Genomic DNA, 23,027 nt, shown 5'->3' on the forward strand with positions numbered 1-23,027 from the left:
TTTAAATTGACAGAATACTTGGCCCTGTGACTTCAAGAAGCTTAAACCTGGAGTTTTCCAGTAAACTGCATTTCATTATCACTTTCACAGATTTGCACTAAGAAAGGGAGAAATCTCCACAACAACAGTCAAAGTAAAACTAAAACTTAAGATATAAAAATTAGTAAAACAGACAGGAGGAAGGAGAAGAAAATCTTAATATTGTGTAGAATTTTGATACGGCAACTTATAAACGTGTTACACATCTCAATGCAAGAAAAACCAGAAGCTTGGATCTCAACATGAGATAAAAGATGTTAATTGACACTATCAACTAAAAAGACAGAAGGAGAAGGCGAAAAGCATCAACCACAATATGTGGTCAATATCACAAAGAAGAAAGAGACTGGTGACAGGTCTTGTAAATAGAGCTTTAAGGCCTTCCAAAGGTCAATTTAGAATTGTGTATTTCTGTATAATAGTAATTTTATCTCTTAAGTTGTAAAACAAGATTTATAAGATTTCTGCTATAAAAATGGATCTGATAATCAATAAAATTTAAAAAGTCACACCTAAGCCAAGAGGCTTTTTTTTTTTTTTTTTTTAAGTTTCAGAAAAATCTATTCAGCCATTTTTGAGCAGTGTTAAAAAATACTCCAAAAATCTCATATTTGTTCCATAAATTCCACTCAGTATTTCTGTGCATGCACAACTCAACATCAGCAGAATAGATTTCATTCAAACATACCTTGGTTTGTAATACTACTGAAGCTTAAAAATCAGTTCAAGTCTTAACATCGGTATGATCGGCACCTTACTGCAAGGCTACATAAGAAATTCCAGATTATATTATAGATAAATTATTAATTAATACCATGAATTAAAGAGGATATTGGCCGAATTCATTCTATGGTGCAACTCCACTGAAGGCAAGAGAGTTACACTAAGGGTATGTCTATACTTACCCGCTGGTTCGGCGGCAAGCAATTGATCTTCTGGGATCGATTTACTGCATCTTGTCTAGACGCGATAAATTGATCCCGGAAGTGCTCACCATCGACGCCGGTAATCCTGCTCCGCGAGAGGAGTAGGCGGAGTCGACGGGGGAGCCTGCCTGCCGCGTGTGGACCCGCGGTAAGTACCTTTAAGTTCGAACTAAGATACTTCGACTTCAGCTACGTGATTTCAGTTGCGTATCTTAGTTCGAACTGGGAGCTTAGTGTGGACCAGCCCTAAGTCTGAATTTGGTGTCATAATTCAAAGACACAAGAGGGCAGAGTTATACTTAGCTTTGTGAGTTGGATTCCTCAACTTTCACACTATTAATGCTACAATTTTGCATGGAGTAGCTACATGTAACTGAAAACCCACATAAGCATGAGTCTCTACCTATAATGAATGGGCATTATTTGGATCCTCTGAATAATAGTGGGAAAGCTAAAACCCATACCTGAAAGTAAAGACGACAGGATTATAAACTCATAATATATAAACCTAGTATAACTATCACAGTTCAGGGCTGTCAAAAATGGTTTTAGAACACGGCAAATTCAAGTTAAACTTGGAGGTTGTGGTAGGAAACACTTAAGGGGAAATAGAGGTCGCGAGAAAGGAAAGTCAGGACCACCACCCCTTGGTACAACTTTCCCTGTCATCACTGCCTGCTGACTTCTCCAATACTGAAGATACAACTCTCTAAAAAAAACTGTGGTCTAAATGATACTGCCAATACATCCATAAAAATGTTTATCCCGCCCTGCAAACCACAATGCCCAAATAGCTCTTTTTTAGGGGATTTCCCACTGTTACAAAGCAGAAATATAAGTTTCTACCTTTGTACATCTTGTTGAAGGCAATTCCCCCCCCCCCCCTTTCTCCTGCATGGCTAGAATGATTAGATTCCAAGATGTCAAATCTTTCATGTAATTCTGTTTTGGGAATTTGCTTCTGATTAAAAATGAGCATGTCTATCTCACATATAAACACTCCTGTTTAAAACAGATAAAAGTTCTGCAAACAAACTTTCAGCTTACTCACTGTAATTTAGCTTCACGAGTATTGGAATTGGACCAGTACTGCCAAAGACATGTCTGGAATTAAGATATGCCATGGGGCGAACACCCATTGGTCACTAGAACCTGATAGAGCAATCCCACGGAAACATAAAAAGTGAGAGGTGATCTGTCTCATTCAGGAGACAGATCACAGGAAAGGCTGAGAGAAGCATTAGTGTCAGACATAGGGCAGACTTATTTTTCCAATGATGAAAGGGAACAGAATGGCAACGTACCACCTCACACATCTGAAAGAGAGCAGAACGATGGGGGGGTTTTATAGTTTTTTTTTTTTAAAAAAGGTCATATTAAGGTAGAAGCTTCAAAATAGCTCGGTATTTGTTGGGTAAGTTTACATTTTTCTGATGATCCCCCAAATCAGCTCTGATTATCAGGCAAAGCCAAGGGAGTTTGGTCACATGACCAAGCTGCTGAAAACTCCATGCCATCTTCCTCAACTGTGTTTTACAAGTCTTAAAGTGGCATAGGGTTGCCAGGTGTCCAGTTTTCGACTAAAACACCCGGTCAAAAAGGGACCCTGACGGCTCTGGTCAGCACTGCTGAATGGGCCATTGAAATTGGAAAGAGTCCAGCGGAGGGCAACAAAAATGATTAGGGGGCTGGAGCACATGACTTATGAGGAGAGGCTGAGGGAACTGGGATTGTTTAGTCTGCAGAAGAGAAGACCGAGGCGGGATTTGATAGTTGCTTTCAACTACCTGAAAGGGGGTTCCAAAGAGGATGGATCTACACTGTTCTCTGTGGTAGCAGATGACAGAACAAGGAGTAATGGTTTCAAGTTGCAGTGGGGCAGGTTTAGGTTGCATATTAGGAAAAACCTTTTCACTAGGAGGGTGGTGAAGCACTGGAATGGGTTACCTAGGGAGCTAGTGGAATCTCCTTCCTTAGAGGTTTTTAAGGTCAGGCTTGACAAAGCCCTGGCTGGGATGATTTAGTTAGGGATTGGTCCTGCTTTGAGCAGGGGTTTGGACTAGATGACCTCCTGAGGTGCCTTCTAACCCTGATATTCTATGATTCTAAGACCAGTCAGCAGTGCTGCGGGGCTAAGGCAGGCTAGTCCCTAGCTGTCCTGGCACCGCACTGTGCCCCGGAAGCGGACAGCAGGTCTGGCTCCTAAGAGGGGGGGCCATGGGGCTCCACGCGCTGCCCCCACCCCGAGCACCGGCTCCACATTCCCATTGGCTAGGAACTGCTGTGATGGTGCCTTTGGGTGAGAGCAGTGTGCGGAGACCCCTGGCTCCCGTCTAGGAGCCGGACCTGCTGGCCACTTCCAGGGCACAGCATAATGCCAGGACAGGTAGGGAGACTGCCTTAGCCCCACTGCACCACTGACTGGGAGCCACCTGAGGTAAGCCCGCAGCCCAACCCCGAGCCCCAGTGCCGATTCCCCCAAACCTGGAGCCCGCTCCTGTACCCCAAACCCCTCATCCCCAGCCCCACCCCAGAGCCGGCACCCCCCAGCCAGAGCCCTCACTCGCTCCCAGACCCCAACTCCTGCCCCAGCCTGGACTCCCCTCCCACACTCTGAGCCCCTCATTTCTGGCCCCAACCTGGAGCCCGCGCCCCCGGTTAGAGCCTCCCCCCACGTATCCCCCCAACCCCCTGTCCCAGCCCAGTGAAAGTGAGTAAGGGTGTGGGAGAGCGAGCCACCGAGAGAGGGGGAATGTAGTGAATGGGGGGTGGGGCCTTGCAGAAGGGGCAGGGCTAGGGTGTTCGCTTTTGTGCGCTGAGAAAGTTGGCAACCCTTTGGTGGCACCGCATGTAACAGAGAATGAAGGCCTTCAGTGGGGCTGTGTAATAATAACTGGAACCAGAGTAACCTGACCAGTTCTCCAGAGGAAAGTGTGTATTCAGGGGGTTTTCAGACACTGCATGGATGAGCTGGGCCTCTTATAAAATGCTGCACCTTCCAAAAAAAGGAGGGAACCTGGAAACAGAAGGCTAAAACAGTTTCTGCTGAAATTGCCGTAATTTCCATAGACCAGTGAAACTGTATGAAAGTTAAGGGGATTATTCTCACAAATTGGAACATTTCCAGTTTGCCAAGAGCAAAAAAGCATAGATGAAGAGCCATTTTCCAGGAAAAACAAAAGACCTTGTTGGTGAGTTCAAAGGAGCCTCTGTCTACATGTTTATACCTTTAATGACATGGTCATTGCAATGTCATTGTAAGTACTGACGTCCAGGGCATCCAAGAGGGAGTTCTAGAAGGGAGGAAATGCAAAATCTACTTCTCAGGTTGTCTTCTGTATTCAGGTATGGCTGTAGGGTTCAGTGTGAATATCTGAGGCCCAATGGTTATTCTGCCTTTTTAAAGCTAATTAACTGTCTCGATAAACATGCCAGTAACTCAGCCCTACTGCATTTGGCACAATTTCCCACAAGTTTTTTTTTTAATAGTGTATCAGACACAGAACTAGAACTTAGCACTGGACTTCTGAGATAATTAAAGTCTTTCAACCTATTGGCTTTTTACATAACCCAAGGTATGTTATAATTATACAAATGCACTGCCTATCAGGCTTGATCACTTATGACATGGCTTTGGTACTATCTCCTATTATATTGTATAGTCTGTGATGTACTAATAAGCTGTAATAGCGATACTTAGCACTTTTATATTTCCATCCTCATATCTTCAAAGTGCTTTGCCAACACTGGCTAATTAAGACTTAAAAGATGCCAGTGAAGTAGGCAGGCTGGTAAGCATTATCGCCAAGTTACAGATAGGCAAGTAGGTATGACAAGGTTCAGTGATCAGCCTAAGAACAACAAATACTGTAGTGTGTCAGTAACAGTGGAAATGAGGCATTTCTGGCTTCCTGTTTCCTGTGCAGATCACTCAACTATGCAGCCACTCTAATTAATAATATGATTATTATTTATATAGTGCCAAACTTGCTATGCGTAAACTCTGCCTGAGGAACTTACAGTCCAAATACTACATTATTAAAAAACGGGAGAATTTCCTACAGAAAACTATATGTACCTTTCTAGCAAAAACAGCATGTGAATCATTTTTTTAGTAGTTTATAAATATAACACTACTTTGCTGCTGGGCCTCCATTGCAACCAATGTGCTGCTGCCTGTTAAGTTAACATTCTGCTGGAGTCAATAAAATGTTAGACTCTACCTAATAAATTCAGCAGCACAACAGGTATCTTCTGCTTGCACGTCTGGCAAATTCAGCCGTAGTCAAGCAGATGATTATTACCTTCAGTTTGCACTCAAGTAAAGTATTTACTATTTCCCATCACAGCCCATTTCTATACTTATTTCTTAGGTTCGTCTTCGGAGAATAGCATTTTCTATAAGAGCAGCACAGTGCAAAAAAAGGCCAAGCTAGGAGATTAGTAGATCAAATTTGGCCTGTGGAGAAAAATGGGACAGGCATCCCCTTTGATGCAAGGGCTATAGCAGCATGTCGTTCCCCACTAAGAATTCCTGCCTACCACTGAATGGAAGAGATTATTCAATATCTGCTTCATGCTGAGAGGATTCACATACGCACGCACGCCTCCCTCCCAAAAAACTGTTCATAACCACTTGGTGGAGACCATCTGTACCAACAGAGAAATAATTAGTAGTTAGGGTGACACACTATTCAATACCAGTTTGAGAGAGACAGGCCCCAGTCCTGCAATAAGCTCTGATGTCCACTGACTCCAAAAAACAGTTTAAAAACTGGCAGAAAGTGCCAGACTGTTGCCTAAGGATTTTGTGCCAACTATGTTCCCACTTACCAATGAAAGCCCAGTATGAGAAGTTTCACTTTACACTAGGATAGCTCTTCCTACATATTAGGATACTAATCATCCAGATTAACCTTGAAGGATCAGGGTCTGATTCTCCTTTCTTGCTTCTTTTACATCAAGTCGTTTTGACTTCAATAGAGTTAACACCTCATTTAGACCAGCATGGCTGGAGAATCAGACCTTCTGTTTCTCACATGGATTACGCTGTCTAACAAGAAAAGAGGTGGGGGGGGGAAGAACATTGGTGGTAATATCCATGAAAAGATAGGCTGCTGCTTCTCACACATAAACAGAACAGCTCACTTGCAAACGCTAAGGGGGTATCCAAAAAGAACAGATACTCTCATAAAGCTCTTTATAGCTCTAATCTAAGAGGGCTGATGGCCCTTAACTAGATCAATTTAATGAGATTTCTGCAGCTAAGTCTTGAGACTTATAGTCCCTATAAATATCACTTTCATTCTGCACAGTGCATGCCCACATACTGCATATTTAAGGCAGAAGCAAGGAAGTAGCCCATGGCAGTGCTGAAGAGTGGTTTTTTAAAAAACCTTTTTAAAGCAGAGAAGCACCTCAGTGGTATCTCCATCTAGTTCCTATATGGTGCCCATTATCATGCTGCCTGAGTGCCTACAACCATAGCATTTCCAAAAGGATTGTGCTCAACCGATTCGAGCACAGAAACAGCAGTCAGCACTGGCATACCATCCTGACCCTGTCACTGACTCCCTGTGGAAACTTGACTAGTAATTTAACCTCTAGGCCTCCATTTACTCATCTGTAAATGAATGTGCACTAAGATCTGAGAGGGTTAATACATAGTTGTACTGTACGTTTAGATCCTTGGATGAAAGACAATATTACGAAACATTAATTATTCTTGTTGAATTACCAAGAAGGGCCCAAAGCAAAATCCCACATCAGAACATCCCTGAGCTTTGCTGTATCTCAGATCCAGCCCCACATTAGTGCAATGCATGCCTATTTCTACGCTGCTATAGCCTTAGGCTTTCCCACATTTGGGGACTAGTGTTTTCATATGGGTATGTCTTTGTTATGCAAACCAGCTTCCAAAAAACACATTGTGATATTAATGTGTTTCACACTGTGTCACAAAGAGTGAAATATAAGAACACGATTGAAAAATAAGAACACAATGGAGAGAGAGAACTGTTCAGACATATGTTTAAAAGATGTAAATAAATAGGGGTGGAGGGGGGAATTCAAGCAGAAATCTAAAAATCAAGCCAGCAACATATGCAGATGGAAATCTGACCATGGCTTTCAGGTAACCTGCATTAGCTGAAAGCCGAGATCCTCTCTTCCTACTGCCCTCAACAAAAACAGTCATCAGTATGGCTAGTGAACTCTAATGTATGTGGGACTTCCTTTTATACTTAACAAGTCAGAGCTAGCACAGGGGCTTGTGTTTTGTGATGGTGAAGTAATGGCTAGATTTACATTGTGCTTATTAGTGAACCTTCTGAGATTTCCAATTAAGACTAGAAATAGATCTTTAGATGCATTTCAGATGCCTAGAGAAGTGGATTACATGGGTCAAAATGGAAGCTCAGACAAATCAAGGATTCTATTCTGCACTTATTTACAAGGGGTATTTTTTAGTGTATATAAGAGCGATGCTGTCCATCACCATTTCTCAGATTACCCAGACTGTTGCAATCTGGAGAATACCTGAGTCCTGAGTAAGGAGGAATGCGGTCCACTTAAAAAAAGGAAAAGGGGAGAAACTTGCCGAAGTCAAGCAAGTAAAATGTGCACTTTATTCAACACCATTTTTTTAAAAAAAGTGTGAAATCTTGTCATCAGAAACCGAGGTGAGGCTGGTCAAGCCTTGAGGTCAGAACAATGGCAGTTGGGCTCAGTAGTTGGACCGATGGCAGTCGAGCTTAGCAGTCAAAGCCAAGGGTCAGAGCTGGAATCAGGAGCCAAGAGCAGGGTTGGGACAAAGCAAGAGTAGGGCTGAAAGCAAGGCTGGAGCTAGTGCAGGGCTAGAGCAGGATGAGGCCTGTGGAGTTTGTCACCACTATCAGGTAGAGGAGAATTCCAAGCCATGAGGCAACGTTGAGCAGACTGAGACACTGTTTCGCCTCTGAGGCTTAAATACCTGCTCAAAGTCATCGGACCACCTTATGGATTGCCTAGAGCCTAACACAGGAATGGATCATCCCTGGATGTGGCTTCATCAGGCTCTAGTTCAGGGATGACTCATCACCTCACAAGTAGCTACATGGGACAGTTTTGTCGGCATATGCTTTTCCACTATAACTACACAGGTATAACTATGCCGGAAGAATGTGCCCACACTACTTTGTTTATGCCGTCTTAAGCTACTGCCTTTGTGAATTATTGCATCCAGTCACCTCTGCACTTCCTCAAAATAATGGCACAGCTTTCTGGGCAGATATCCCATGGTGTGATGTTCCATAGCTAGGTTCTATGCATTCTGGGATTTTTCTTGCATCGCATTGTGGGATGCCTACTGGAAACTAATAGAATTCTGGGATTTGGGTCAAACTCCTGTGACTCCTTACCTGATATCCCAGAATTAATCTGGTTTTGGCCAGCCACTAGCTACTGGGCAGGAGAGGGAGCCTTATACAGCAAGGGAAGGAGAGTGGGGGCTGGCACGCTTAGTCCAGCATTTATCGCGATCGAAGGATTTGGTACATCATGGAAATAAACACTTTTGAGCTTAAACTTTCCAGCACAGATGCCCTTTTGATCACTCAATGGAGGATGGAGGTGGAGGAATGTATTAAAAGCTAAGGAAGCAGAGAACTAAGGTGCATGTCTGGCTTCCTAATTAGCAATATCTGGCCAACATGGCAGCTCCCAGGTGGTCCCAGGAACAAAGTTATTTGATACAGTCAATAATTGGACAGTTTATTGTAATACAGCACATAGTATTCACTGATTGAGGTCCCCTCTGCAACACTGTCAGGCTGGCTATCCACCTGGGTCTCAGGAGTCATTTGCAGTGCTGTCTCTGACTGCATCTTAAGCTCAAGGTTTGGTTGTCTGGAGGGATGTCTCTTCATTGGGGTATGGCGTAGGCTGGGTGTCTTCAAACTGTCCACAACACACCGGGATTCCAGAGTGGCATTCCTGGTAAAAATCCAGTCCCGCTGCTTATGGTAAGCACATGCACTGGGAGCACTGTCAAAAGTCTTGGTTTTGTCTTTAGCATTTTTATAATTCATAGATTCTAGGACTGGAAGGGACGTCGAGAGGTCATCAAGTCCAGTCCCCTGCCCTCATGGCAGGACCAAATACTGTCTAGACCATCCCTGATAGACATTTATCTAACCTACTCTTAAATATCTCCAGAGATGGAGATTCCACAACCTCCCTAGGCAATTTATTCCAGTGTTTAACCACCTGACAGTTAGGAACTTTTCCCTAATGTCCAACTAAACCTTCCTTGCTGCAGTTTAAACCCATTGCTTCTTGTTCTATCCTTAGAGACTAAGGTGAACAAGTTTTCTCCCTCCTCCTTATGACACCCTTTTAGATACCTGAAAACTGCTATCATATCCCCTCTCAGTCTTCTCTTTTTCAAACTAAACAAACCCAGTTCTTTCAGCCTTCCTTCACAGGTCATGTTCTCAAGACCGTTAATCATTCTTGTTGCTTTTCTCTGGACCCTCTCCAATTTCTCCACATCTTTCTTGAAATGCGGTGCCCAGAACTGGACACAATACTCCAGTTGAGGCCTAACCAGCGCAGAGTAGAGCGGAAGAATGACTTCTCGTGTCTTGCTCACTACACACCTGTTAATACATCCCAGAATCACATTTGCTTTTTTTTGCAACAGCATCACACTGTTGACTCACATTTAGCTTGTGGTCCACTATAACCCCTAGATCCCTTTCTGCCGTACTCCTTCCTAGACAGTCTCTTCCCATTCTGTATGTGTGAAACTGATTTTTCCTTCCTAAGTGGAGCACTTTGCATTTGTCTTTATTAAACTTCATCCTGTTTACCTCAGACCATTTCTCCAATTTGTCCAGATCATTTTGAATTATGACCCTGTCCTCCAAAGCAGTTGCACTCCCTCCCAGTTTGGTATCATCTGCAAACTTAACAAGCGTGCTTTCTATGCCAATATCTAAGTCGTTAATGAAGAATTCTGCAGGAGCATCCTGGCTTTGGCATGACAGTGGAACCTATCCTGGGAATATCCCTTCTCCCACATTTGTTCCACTAGCAGCTTGTAGAGCTTGGTGTTCCAGTGACTTCTGTTAAGACGGCAGTGGTCATGCTCCTCTCCCCAGACAGCAAGTAAGTCCAGGAACTCCAGATGGGATCACACGGGCATAGCTGCTGTAATGGACTCCAACTATGTGAACTTACCACAAGCTGGAATGGCAAAGGGGCACACCTGTGTGTTAATTTAAAAGAGGAGTGTATTCACATAAGTCTTAAAGTGGTATAACTCATCCTGGAATAGAGTTATGTAGCTTTCAAAGCAGATTAATTAAAGCGGGATAAAATGCTTGATAACTCAAAAAAATCCACCACTTTTGGGTGTGGACACAATGCAATTTATTCTGAAAAAAATAAAGTTATAGTGGAGGGCAGGCAACGAAAAACTCTTCCCATGCAGAGAAGCCCTAAGTCCAAGTTTTTCCCAGGCAAATTTAAACTGAGCAATTATCACTTAATAAGCAGATCAGGCTTTCTGGTTTCTGACCTTGGCAAGACTGCTCTTTTAAAAAACTGATCTTTAATGAATCCATCATATCAGGCAGCATCACACTGTTTCAACATGAGGCATGAATACCCCCTCTTTCTGCCTATTCAAATTCCTTCCACATGTATCTTGTGGCCAAAGCAAGGAAAACCCCACATGCCCTCATAGTTCATTTCCTCTTATATGACTCAACGAGTTGACTAATTAGAACAGCCTGACCCATGTTCATGCTGGTCTTTAGGAAGAGTCCCCTTGAAAATCCCAGGCGTAGTGTTTACTGATCTTTCAATCAAGTGCAGGTGGGACTGATGTGGAGGCGATGGGCAGAAACAGGGAGAAGGCTTGAGACCATCCAGTCTAATCTTGGCCTGTGCAAATCTAGAGTGAGAACCTTGTCCTGCCTCCCAAGCATGTGCACTGATGACAGCAGCAGTGTGTGTGAAGGCAGCAACTTTTCGGGTCTAAGCTTTAGCTCCAGGGTGCTGCTTTTTGGTGGAGGTTGGGTCTTTGTGGCAGAGAAATACTCTTCCTACGCTATTACTGCATTCAGTCAGAGGACAGGAATCCTCACACACAGATGAAATTTGCACTGAAATATTACCCAATCCCCACCCAAAGCAGAGTATGTGGCTGTACGTCCTGGATGCTCTTAAAGAAATACATTCAGTATTTGAATTCTGAGACCATTCTGACTACTAATATATGCAACTGCACCTGTCTTTACTGTTACCTTGTCCTCCTACCTTTTCTTTGCCTGTTTAGTCACCTATTAAATATCGTCTACACCCTAAAGCTGTGAGATGTCTGGGGCAGATACTGTCTTTTGTTATTTGTTTGTACAGTTTCTAGTACCATGGGGCTCTGATCTTTGACTTGGGGTCCTTAAGTGCCACAGCAATAGAAAAAAACAATGATGTGGTCAGAACTCCCACTTCCTGGAAAGAAGATCTTTGGGGCTGGGAAGGAGAGGCACAGAAGATACACACACATAAATAAGCATCCCAAACTAAATCCCTAAGGAGGCAGTGGGCTTGTCGCCAGTTGTTTTACTACACACTTACCAATGTTAAGCCAAGGCAATTATTCCCCTGCATCATTCTTTCCATTTTAGCAAAGATTAAATCTCAAGAAATTTTGCTAATGTCATTTTATTTGTTTGAAGGGAGCAAAAAGTATTGTACTCTTCCATGTGAATGCAGGCACAGTATTTACAGACATGCTGCCACTTACTGAATCTTTCATCTGTAGTACAATAAACCAAGATTGCATCACCCTTTCTTGCATAACCAGCTGGCATAGGCTCTTCCGGTGACTGGAAACTTGTTTCTTTGTATTCCTTTGCATTGCATTATCTGGAGGGTCTTTTACAGGCCTTGGCCAGTAGTTCCAGACTGCTGATAGAGACACAACATGTACTGAAATTTACCAATTTATTTTCTTAATTGGAGTATCCATCAGAGGGGATTTTACAGCAAGTATCAGCGTAGTATCTAAAATCAGGCAGTCAGGATTCATGAGGTACAGAATGTGTTCTTCTAAAAATGAAAGTTGAGTTTTGCAAACTATTAAGCCCTTTTTCCTCGACAGAGAAGTAGCCTTTTTTAATGCACTAAAAGAGATAGCAACGCTTACAAAAGGCACTAATGACATATTCCTTTCCAAGTCTAAGGGTCACTTCTCCATAATTATTTCCCCTAAATCTCCCTGCTACCTTAAACACAGCAAACTAGTCACTGCTCCCCCAGACGCTCTCATCCTAGGGGTTCTGTGACTGACTGTTCCTGGTTCTCATCCCACCTTGCTGACTGCCCCTTCAACATATCGTCCTGTTCTCCAAGGTTTTGTCTTGGTCCTCTTCTTCCCCACTGTCTCTCTACACTCACACCTTGGAGAACCTATCTCATAGGCAAGTCAAATTGGAAGGAACCTGGATAGGTCATCCACTCCAGTCAGTCCCTTGCACTGATGCAGGACTAAGTATTATCTAGGCCATCCCTGAGAGGTGTTTGTCTAACCTGTTCTTAAAAACCTCCTATGACAGAGATTCCACAACCTCCCTAGGTAATTTGTTCCAGTGCTTTATTACTCTTACCATTAGGAAGTTTTTTCTAATGTCTAACTTAAATCTTCCTTGCTGCTATTTAAGCTCACTGCTTCTTGTCGTGCCCTCAGAAGTTAAGGAGACCAATTTATCACTCTTCTCTTCATAACAACATCTTACATACCTAAAGACTTATGTCCCCCCCCAAAAAGTCTCTTTTTCAAACTAAACAAACAATATTTCCTTGTAGGTCTTATTTTCTAGATCTTTAATAATTTTTGTTGCTTTCCTTTGGACTTTCTCTAATTTGTCCACATATTTCCTAAAGTGTGGTGCCCAGAACTGGACATACTACTCTAGCTGAGGCCCTATCAGTGCTGAGTAGAGTGGAAAAATTACTTCTCCTGTCTCTTATTAATACATCCCAGAATGATGTTTGCTTTTTTATATTTGCAACAATAGTACATTGTTGACTCATATTTAGTTTGTGATCCACTATATCCCTCAGATCCTTTTCTGCAGTACTCCTTCTTAACCAGTCATTTCCCATTTTGCATTTGTGCAACTGATTATTCCTTCTTAAGTGTAGTACTTTGCATTTGTCCCTATTGAATTTCATCCTATTTATTTCAGACCATTTCTCCAGTTTGTCCAGATCATTTTGAATTTTAATCCTATCCTCCAAAGTGCTTGCTACCTCTCCCTCTCCCAGCTTGGTATCATCCTCAAACTTTATAAGTGTAATCTCTATGCCATTATCTAAATCATTTATGAAGATATTGAATAGAACCGGACACAGGACAGATCCCTGCAGGCCTCTACTCGATATGCCCTTCCAGCTTGATTATGAACTATTGATAACCACACTCTGAGTATGCTTTTCCAACCATTTGTGCGTCCACTGAGATGTGTCACATTACATATTCTTTATGAAAATATGCTTATATGAATATGACATAACAGATATCCTTTATGCAAGATGACTCGTGAGATATCATTGGAAAGGTTATGATTTACTGACTGCGATTATCCAATTTGTATGCCTGTATCATTTCTGTATCTGAAGTTAGGAATATTGACTATGTTTCTTTATTTCAGCTATGCCACTTTGGGTGACGCCCACTGCTAACAACTTCAGATACAACAATGGAAAAGCCAGACAGGGCGGATGGCCCATCAGCAAGGACAATAGACTGAAAAGCTTGGCCTTCCTGTGGACACTCCATACTGCCACTGACTCATGGACACTGTGATCCTACAGAGTCAGGTGGTCTTGTCACCTGATGCTAAAACTTTACCTCAGACTTTTTGTGATTTTCCACTGTAAGGGAAGGGTGTGTGTGTGTCAAACTAGGAAACAAAGGACTCCCACCTTATACAAAGCTTATTTAAGGGTGGGGAATGAGGTAATCCAGGTCGGCAGTTCTCCCCTGCTACCCCACCCAAGATGACTGCTGGAAACAACTAAGATGAACTGAGGGAAAGAACTGGACCCAGGCTGGAAGGGCATCTGGCCTATGAAGAAGATTATTAGAACCACATTTAGGATGAGAATTTACATGTAACCAGTTTCTTTAGTGCATTAAGCTTAGTTTGCATGCTCAAAACTCCTTCTGGAGGATGAGAGATATTTCTGTATTATTTTTAATAAACATGGAATGTGATTCAGTATCCCCACTCACTTCTATATTGCTACTTATTTAATATGAAGGGGTGAATTTATTTTCAGAAACAGGAAAATAAATGAACTGACTAGGTGCAGGTCATGTAGACATGTATGGGTTGGTATGAATGGACAAGTAAGAACCGTCAACATGGGACTGGAGCTACTTCAGAGATACAATGGAGACCAGTGTCCAGACCATTAACTTTTAACAATGGCTGCCCAAAGGGACCTAATGGATGTGGATGAGCAATTACCAGTCTGACTACAACGCTTCCCCTACCAGAATGCAGGGGGAGGCAGCACATATGACTGGGGCTTGAGACAAAGGACCAAGTTGTTAGGAGAGCTCGTAAGACTCCTGCTCTCTCAGTGGAGGGGAACAATTCAATCTGGGATGGCCAAGGCCAGAAAGTTTGTTGCAAGCGTGTAATCTGTCTATCAGACCAGGGCAAAGAGGAGCAAGGAGAAATTAGCAAGTTAGCTGAGATGTTAGGCTTTGCTTTCCATTGAAACTCTAGGTCATTTGCTTTCCATTGAAACTCTAGGTCATTAAATGCTGTATTCCAGCTGACTGATAAATAATGTCTTGTTTTGAAAAGGCTGCCCTGTGTCACTGCCAACATCTGCTGGATATATAGCTCCTAAGAGGGTAGGTCTCCAACAGGGGTCCAAGTTCCTTTAGACTTGCAGAAGGTGGTGCTGAAGCCAGGGACACAGTCTCTGAGTAGTGGAGTCGGGGGGCTCCTCCTGGAGCAAAATCGAGGGCCAGGGCCTAGCACAAAGAAGCAATCTTTCTGCAAATGTATCCACTAAGATGGATCCATGCCCCATGGATCCACGACACCCGCACTGCCAAAAGCCAGGTTCATGCCCTATTTCTCTCTTGCTAGGTGAATATAACCTCTTCCTCTCCAGCATCCCTGTCATCTCTCCCCTCTTCGACCTATCCAACAAGCCATCATTTACGAAGTCATTAAGTAATTCTATGATTTTTAATCTTGTAGGAATAGTCTTTCAAAACTCCCAGATACAACTGAGTACTTCACCCTCTTCTATATGCAATTTCATGCTCAAGAGCACAAGCATTAATAGTTCTGACACATTCAGCTCCCAGCTCTTCAGCCACCCTCCTTAGTTCTTATTCTAGAATTGGAATCAAACCACAATATTCAGATCCAGACCCAAGATTTCTCCGAAGTTCCCTGGTGTCCAGATCTAGGGTTTTGGTTTGGCCCATAAGAGAGGTTAGGGTAGATATGCAACATTTGGATCTAGATCTTAACTACAGAGGAGGAGAGAATATTTGGATTGGAGTTTTTGCTTAACGTAAATCTCCATTTTATTTAGCAGGAGCCAAAGAGAAATGATACAGCTGCAATTGTTTCTAATTGTATGACTTACTCACAACTACTCCCTTTCTACTGAGCCAAATCCCAAAATGAAGTTGACCTTTACTGACCCTGAAGTTACTGCACAACGTTAAAAGAGTGGAAGGAGTCACAAACTGCAAATAAGGACCAAGGCAACTGAGCTACAATATATTCGCAAACTACAATGTTAATGCAAAGCACACAAAGGCCGTTTATCTGAAGTGCATCATTGCATACAGCAGTCTGCCCTCCTTAATTCCCTCAGAGCCCTTTACACATAGTGTGACTATTCTGCGGTGCATGGTGGGACACAGACTATGCATTTTAACAACAGAAGGATGGAACATAGGTATTTATTAGCAAAATCAATCCATGTGGGACTAGATGGTTCGGGAGACTGGTAATGTAATAAGGAACTTTTCACCCCTAAAGGGCAGCACTTAAAATCTGGTGCATGTTATTAAATGACCTAGAGGAAAGACCATCAAGAAAAGGATTGAGGATCACTGGCAAGCCAGTTTGGCAAAGTTTGCCTTCCTTCTGTCTTGCACAGTATCTGATCTTGCAGAGAAGTGTTCGAGTTTCAATCAGCTTCAGCTAGCATCTTTCACCAGCTGCTTCTTCAGAGGAAAAAAAGAACATCCCCCCTTAATGAAGAATGTACATTTCCTTTGGGAAGCACAGATAGTTGCAAAATTAATGTCTGATTGCATCCCACTATCACAACAGCACCTGCTGATTCTCAATCCCATCAACATTTGAATGGGAGACATCACTGGATACTTCTTGGAGTGGAAACTCAGTTCCTCAGCAGCATATTAGACATTCTGCACAAGCAGTTTTAGCTTCTTCTATATTATCTTTAATAGTTAATTTAAGTCATTCATTAGTTAAATGTGCAGAGCCACAGAGCTAACTTCTACCCTCAGTTACACTGGAGTAAAGTTGGAGTTAACTCCACTACAGTCAGTGGATGTGCACATGGAAAGAGCTAAAGTTTTGACTGATTTTCAGGAGAGAAACACTGCTAAACACAGCAAGCTAGACAGTTCTTGGCATGACCCATCATGGCTTGTATAACATATCTTTTGATTTACTAGACAATGCTATTTCCTTTTTGCCTGATTTATTTAATGACCTTTTAAAGTCTTGTGGATTCAAGACAGTTATTTTCCTTCAGCCTGTTCACAGACTCGGAATGTAGTAACAAAATTAGGACCAGATAATAGACATCAACATTTTTAACATTACCAAAATGGGGAAGTTGCCTATAGTTCTGGGAAATACAGATTAACCTCAAAAAGCAATTAGTGGATTTCAAAAGATATTTAGGGTCATTTCTTTCATTGAACCTCTAGCATATTAATCGTCTTCCTTTTAGAAAAACAGAATTAGGGAATGGAAATTTTTCTTTACCCCGAAGACTGTGGTTAAACTCTTAATTGGCCAAAATACAAATACTGGGAATAGGACAACTATAGATAATCTGAAAATGGCTACATTTATATAGTACTTGTTTTTGTCTTCAAAGAGCTTCACAGACATTAACAAATCGTCAGCACCACTGCAATATATGAAGTTATGATCCCTCTTTTTACAGATGAGGCACAGGGAAAATGACTGGCACGAGGTCACCCAGAAAACTAGTGGCAGACCCAGGAACAGAACCCAAGTTTCCTGAGTCTCAGTCCAGTGCTCAATCTGTTAGGGGAAACTACTCCCAATTCAGGAGTCTGCCTCCCAGCTTGGTACTGTGACCATATCTATCTCTGGGAATCAATCAAAATTTGACAACTAAGCAAGATTTTTTCCTATATCCATGCATTTAAGTAACACACTAATTATAGGAAGGGAAACCAATACTGAAGAAACAAACTGCATATGAACAGTTTTTACAATGATGACCATTGTATGCACAGTGCTAGAATACAAATATTGTACCTATACCCTCCGTACACAATATTTGATGATAAACAACCACCCTGGGGTTTTCAAAAGGTTGTAAGGGCAATTCACTCATTACTGTGACTTGGCGCTTCATTCCCTTTGGTTCCTTTGAAAATGACACCCTAAAAGCACAGAGCTCTATGACCATGTTTTTCAAACTTTTTGAGCTTATAATTTTTGGTTGCATCCCCCAACCCACACAAAAATAGACACATGCAAAAGTATGTTTGATAGCCTACTCATATACCTAACAGAGACCTTAACAAACTTTAAGTAAATTACCGACACCTGTAAGTTTCAAATGCACAGATACTTTAATGTGAAGGATGTGCCGGTTTCTCTGCAGACAGTTTATCAATTTGTGGGGAGATTTTTGAAACTGACATTCTGAGTTTATCCTCTACTTCCAGTCTCGAATGGTACTTTGTCTTTAGCACAGCCAGCGCAGAGAATCTGATCTCATACAAATAAGATGAACCTAATGGTAAAAGAGTTTTGATTGCATAGTTTGACAAAGCTTGATATTCTAAGCCAACTTTCAACCAAAAATCCCCCAAAGATTATTATTGTTTTTTTTAAATCGAATGGCCAGTGTCCTCTCACTCTGAAGTTCAAACGGCTTCTCCTGAATGTCATTTGAAAGATGAGACAAGGTCACTGCCTCAGCTACAAAAGGTTGAATAATCCAGTCATTCAGGGAGGGATGCATTTCCTTCAGGAAAATATTTCGCTTTCTCTTGAATGCTAATATCTTGTTGTGCAGGTCAAAAATAATACTTTCTGGTAAAAAATATCAGCAAGATAAGCCAAAAGCACAAGCCCGTGGGGATCACACAGTGTCTCTGCAGTGCTGAAATTCAAATCCACTAGAAAAAGTCAAACTTTGTTTCTAAGTTCATAAATGCACTGCAATACTTTCTCCCTGGATAGCCACCTGACTTCCATGTGAAACAACAAAACCTTGTGTTCCACTCCCATTTCTGCACAAAGCATTGTAAAGAGGCATGCCTTTGTGGGCTGCGTCTGGATAAAGTTCACCATTTTAATAGCGGAACTCTGAACATCAGTAAGTTCCTGAACCATGTTTTGAGTTTTAAGGGCTTCACGGTGTATCATACATGATATATGTGGAGCAATTTCAAACATTTTGGCTTTCAAGCCTGCCCTATTTCTAGACATAGACATCCATGCAGATTCTGATGCAGGCTTCCCACTTCAACTCGTGAGAAGTTAGGAAGTCGTTTAAAATGTTAGCTCAGATCCAGTTCCATGCATCTTAACTGGCTTCCAGAACAAAAAACCTTCCAATATCGATGTTTCATGAGCAATTAAATGAACTTCTTTCGATATATCCGTTGCTTCATCCAACTGGATTGCAAATAATCTAGATTGCAATCAAGAGATCAGCCATGCCTGGATATTTTCTGACATGTCAGAGACTCGATGGCTGACCGTGTTGTCTGACAGCTGGATCATTTTTTACTTCTCTGACGCACGGCCACCAAGCATTGTTCTGTGAATGTCCATTGCTGCTGGGAGAATCAGTTTTTCCCCAGTTGTGTAAGGCTTTTTATTCTTCACCATGTGGTATGCAACTTGATGTGATGCTTTTAAAGCACTTGCAGGGGTGGATACCACATTTGTCCTTGTGTTTTTCTGTTTGTTAATTTCTTGTAGCTTTCGTTCAAAAAAAAAAAAAAAAAAAAAAATCTGTTCTTTCCTACCAGATCACCATGTTTTGTTTCTAAACGGCGTCTTCATCTTGTTGGCTTCAGGCTATCATTTGATAAAGTTACTGCATATACTACACATTGAGGTAGAATTTATCCATTAACTGCAATGGAATGAAACCAAAATCCAAATATACTTCAACATATTTTCTTGTTTTTGCAGATTTTTACCCTATTCATTTTAGCCATTTCAGCCTTTCATTTTGGAACACTACAATCTTTTCGCCGTAAGTACAGATCCATTTTTCACCACAATGATATGAAAAAATATCAAACTCAACAGCACAATAAGCAATGCACAACAGCTTGTTGGAACGACAGGATAGGCTATACTAAATGGGAAGGCGGGAAAAGGTAGTTGTCGCTATAGAAATGACATCGGCTTATAATTAAACACAGGGTAACACATTCCTGCGTAGTGCATCAGTAGCACCGTATTGGTCAAATGCTACTTAATTCATGATATTACAGAAATTGCAGATTCTGCAATATTAGACTTGCACCGCAATTGTATCAGCCAGGCAGCTGACAGACAGCAGGAGCCGCAGCCGCTGGCGTTCCTGCTGTCAGGCCTGGGCAGTTGGGGCTCCCGCTGTCAGCCCAGGGCAGCTGACAAAATTGTGGTGGAAGCCTAATATTGCAGGATCCGCAATTTCTGCCATATTGCAAATTAAGTAGGTCCTTAGTAATAATTAAAAAAAAAAAAAAAAAAGGTAAAAAATGCCTTGCGCATCACGCCCTCCCCCCGGAACGTTTCTCCACGCCCCCCCAGTTTGAAAACCTTTTCTCTAGGGTGTATTTGTTTGTTTTTTCCAACTTACTTTATAACCATATATAACTGCATTGTTTTGACTATTATGAGTCTGTTTACTTTGCAGGATCATGTCTGTGCATCTCATTTAAAAGCAACCCTGCCACCAAAAAGGTGATAGTGCCCAAAATGCGTGAGATGCTGTACAAACACATCTAGAATAAAAGGATGTATATTTAGATGTTCACATGCTTCATGGATGAGCACAACATATGATACACAAACCCACAGGAAGATGCAATCCCAGCCCCCAAACGCCTACACTCTAATTTCCTCTATATGTACAGATGAGCTTAGATAACGTAGGACATCTGAGACCAGATCATCTTTGTCTATACAGCATTTTGGAGAGCATGGGAGCAATCCTCCCAGCCCAGGTCAACAGACTTGGGCTCACAGGACTTGCACAAGCACTCTGAAGGTAGATGTAGACAGTGCTCTGAAGTTGTGGCTTGGGCTGGAGATCAACCTCTGAAACCCCTCCTCTGCCAGGTTTCAAAGTCTGAACTCCAGCCCAAGCTGCAACTCCAAAGCGCTGTCTATGCTGCTATGTTTAGCACATAGGTGTAGTTTGACTGCTATATTGGGGGTGGGGGGGAGGAGGGGACAGCTCCAGCCAGGCCAACAGAGTCTCTTGTGTGGGGCAAATTCCACACCTGCCTGAGGCTTGCAGTGCTAGGCCCACTGTGGGGTTACCGCTGCCCCAGTGTTTATTCGGGACTCGCTCACGGACCCTGATGACTCAGTGTCCGTTCCTCTTTGATTATGGGGTGTGGCTTGTCATGCCAAGACAGGCTGAGTGAGTGGAGCGGTGTGTATGTGTCTACATGTGTGTGCCTGTGTTTGTGTGTCCCCCTGAGGGTGCGAGAAATGCAGAGTGTGAGAGGGGCTGACCCAGCAACACGTGTGTCTGAGTGTGTATACACCCCCCCACACACACCTCTCGCACATGCTGAAGCCAGTTCCTCTGGCTTGCTAGCTCTCTCCGCGTCTGGAGTGGTGGGCACTTGCCGGTGACTGTGGTGGGCAGGTCGGCGTAGCGGGGGAGCCCCAGCTGCTGTGGTGAACTTAGTGCAGGAGCTGCGGAAGCTCCGGCACCGGCTGCTGCAAGTAGCTGGACTTGATGCCACCACTGTTCTGGTTCCTCCCAGTGCTGCTGCGGCCGCCTTCCTGCTGAGGCTGCTGCTTCTGCTGTATTTCATGATGCAAGTGGATGCCACATGCCAGGCCCCCACTTCCCTGCTGCACTGCACAGAGACACGCCAAACAGCAAGCACCCCAGGCTGCTTGGGGGTGAGGAGGAGGAGGTGGAAGTCAGGGATGAGAGGGGCTGCTGGCAGGGGCCCATCCTGGTGCATTAAGTTAAATACATTGAGCCTCGCCCCTCCTACCACAGCGCCATGGGTGGTCTCCCTGTTTGGGGGGAAATGCCCCTTCTTCCTCCCCATCCCCGAAACGATGCCCATGGTATAGAGTGCTAACACAAGCCCCACTAGTCTGAGTCTATTGATCCAGGCAGGGAGACTTACTTCCATGGGATCCAAAATGCTGTGCAAATGTACCCTAAGAAGAGTCATTGATATGACCATAGGCTCATCCGGATAGCAGCAGATTAACTTTCCCCCTCCTCCCATAGGCCAGCCCTGGTGTTGCCAGCACAGGGTGCCCAAGGACAGCAACAGCGAGGTTCGTGGCCCGGTGTGCTAATTTTTTACTCTTTTAAGTTACCTAGAGTAATAGTAATGCCTAGTGACGTCAACACTGGGACCATCTGACTAAGGTCATGTCAATACTAGAGAGCTTTCAGCGGCGCCGCTGTACTGACGCAGCAGTGCCGCTGGAAGCTCTCTCGTGCAGCCACTCTATGCCGATGGGAGAGCGCTCTGCCTTCAACATAAGCATCTCCCACTGACATAGCACTGTCCACACTGGCACGTCTGTGGGCGTAACTTGGGGGGAGGGATAGCTCAGTGGTTTGAGCATTGGCCTGCTAAACCCAGCGTTGTGAGTTCAATCTTTGAGGGATCTGGGGCAAAAATCTGTCAGGGGCGGTATTTGGTCCTGCTGTGAAGGCAGGGGACTGGACTCGATGACCTTTCAAGGTCCCTTCCAGTTCTATGAGATAGGTATATTGCCATATTATGTAACTCAGGGTGTGTTTTTTCACAACCCTGAATGACAAAAGTGGTAGTGTAAACATAGCATAAGAAAAAGTCAGACATTGCTATTCTAAGCAGTAAATCAGAGGGCTTGTGTCAGACCACTATTTTGGGTAGTTTCTGTTCTTTTAAAGTCATAATTGAAAAAGACAGCGTGAAGCCACTAGAATGTTGCAGACCGGTAGCTATACAATGTAATGCTGCATTAAAACAGGCCAAATATAACCCATGAGCTGGAAGATGCATAACCCAACAATTGACAACAGCAGCTTTCCTCTAAAGATTCAACACAGAACAAGGGAATGCTATTCGTTGCTGCCGAAAGTAGCTTAGCAGTGTACGCAAGGATGGAAAAGCATCAAGAAAGGAGTTGTATGGGTTCTAAACAAGGATATATTTGACTCCTATGGGGATACAAGCCAGGCAATACCAAAGTTTATTTCAACTCAATAAATCTGACCATTATTCACATCTATGCACTGATTGCAGCAGCCAAAAGATGATGAAACTGAAGGGCAGTAAAGACAACTCAGGAACTCATTCATACTTTGCCAAAACACAACATGCTGCCAATTACAGGGGGATTGTCGTTGCTATAACAGAGGGAAAGATGGTTATCAGACTGTAACAGGAGACATGCACTAGGAGAGAGAAATTAATAAGGACACCAGCTCATTGAGTTCCACTCAGAATCTGCTCTTCTCTTGTAAACATTTGGTTTTAGCACTACAACAAGAGGAGGAAATGCACTGGGAGCTCCTCAGAACATCTCCACAGGA

General features: G+C 43.0%; 1 protein-coding gene and 1 long non-coding RNA gene across 11 annotated transcripts in view; one reads left to right on the plus strand and one right to left on the minus strand.

The window, feature by feature from the left end:
* The window catches only part of ITPK1 (inositol-tetrakisphosphate 1-kinase), a 248,178-nt gene that overhangs the window by 38,435 nt on the left and 186,716 nt on the right, over positions 1 to 23,027 (minus strand). The window lies entirely within an intron of this gene.
* Positions 2,186 to 14,242, plus strand: LOC135983454 (uncharacterized). The gene is made up of 2 exons (XR_010601153.1): positions 2,186 to 2,379; positions 13,664 to 14,242. It is a non-coding gene; the product is annotated as an uncharacterized LOC135983454 (long non-coding RNA).

The sequence above is a fragment of the Chrysemys picta genome, chromosome 4, assembly GCF_011386835.1.
Source record: "Chrysemys picta bellii isolate R12L10 chromosome 4, ASM1138683v2, whole genome shotgun sequence".
Classification (NCBI taxonomy): Eukaryota; Metazoa; Chordata; order Testudines; family Emydidae; genus Chrysemys; species Chrysemys picta.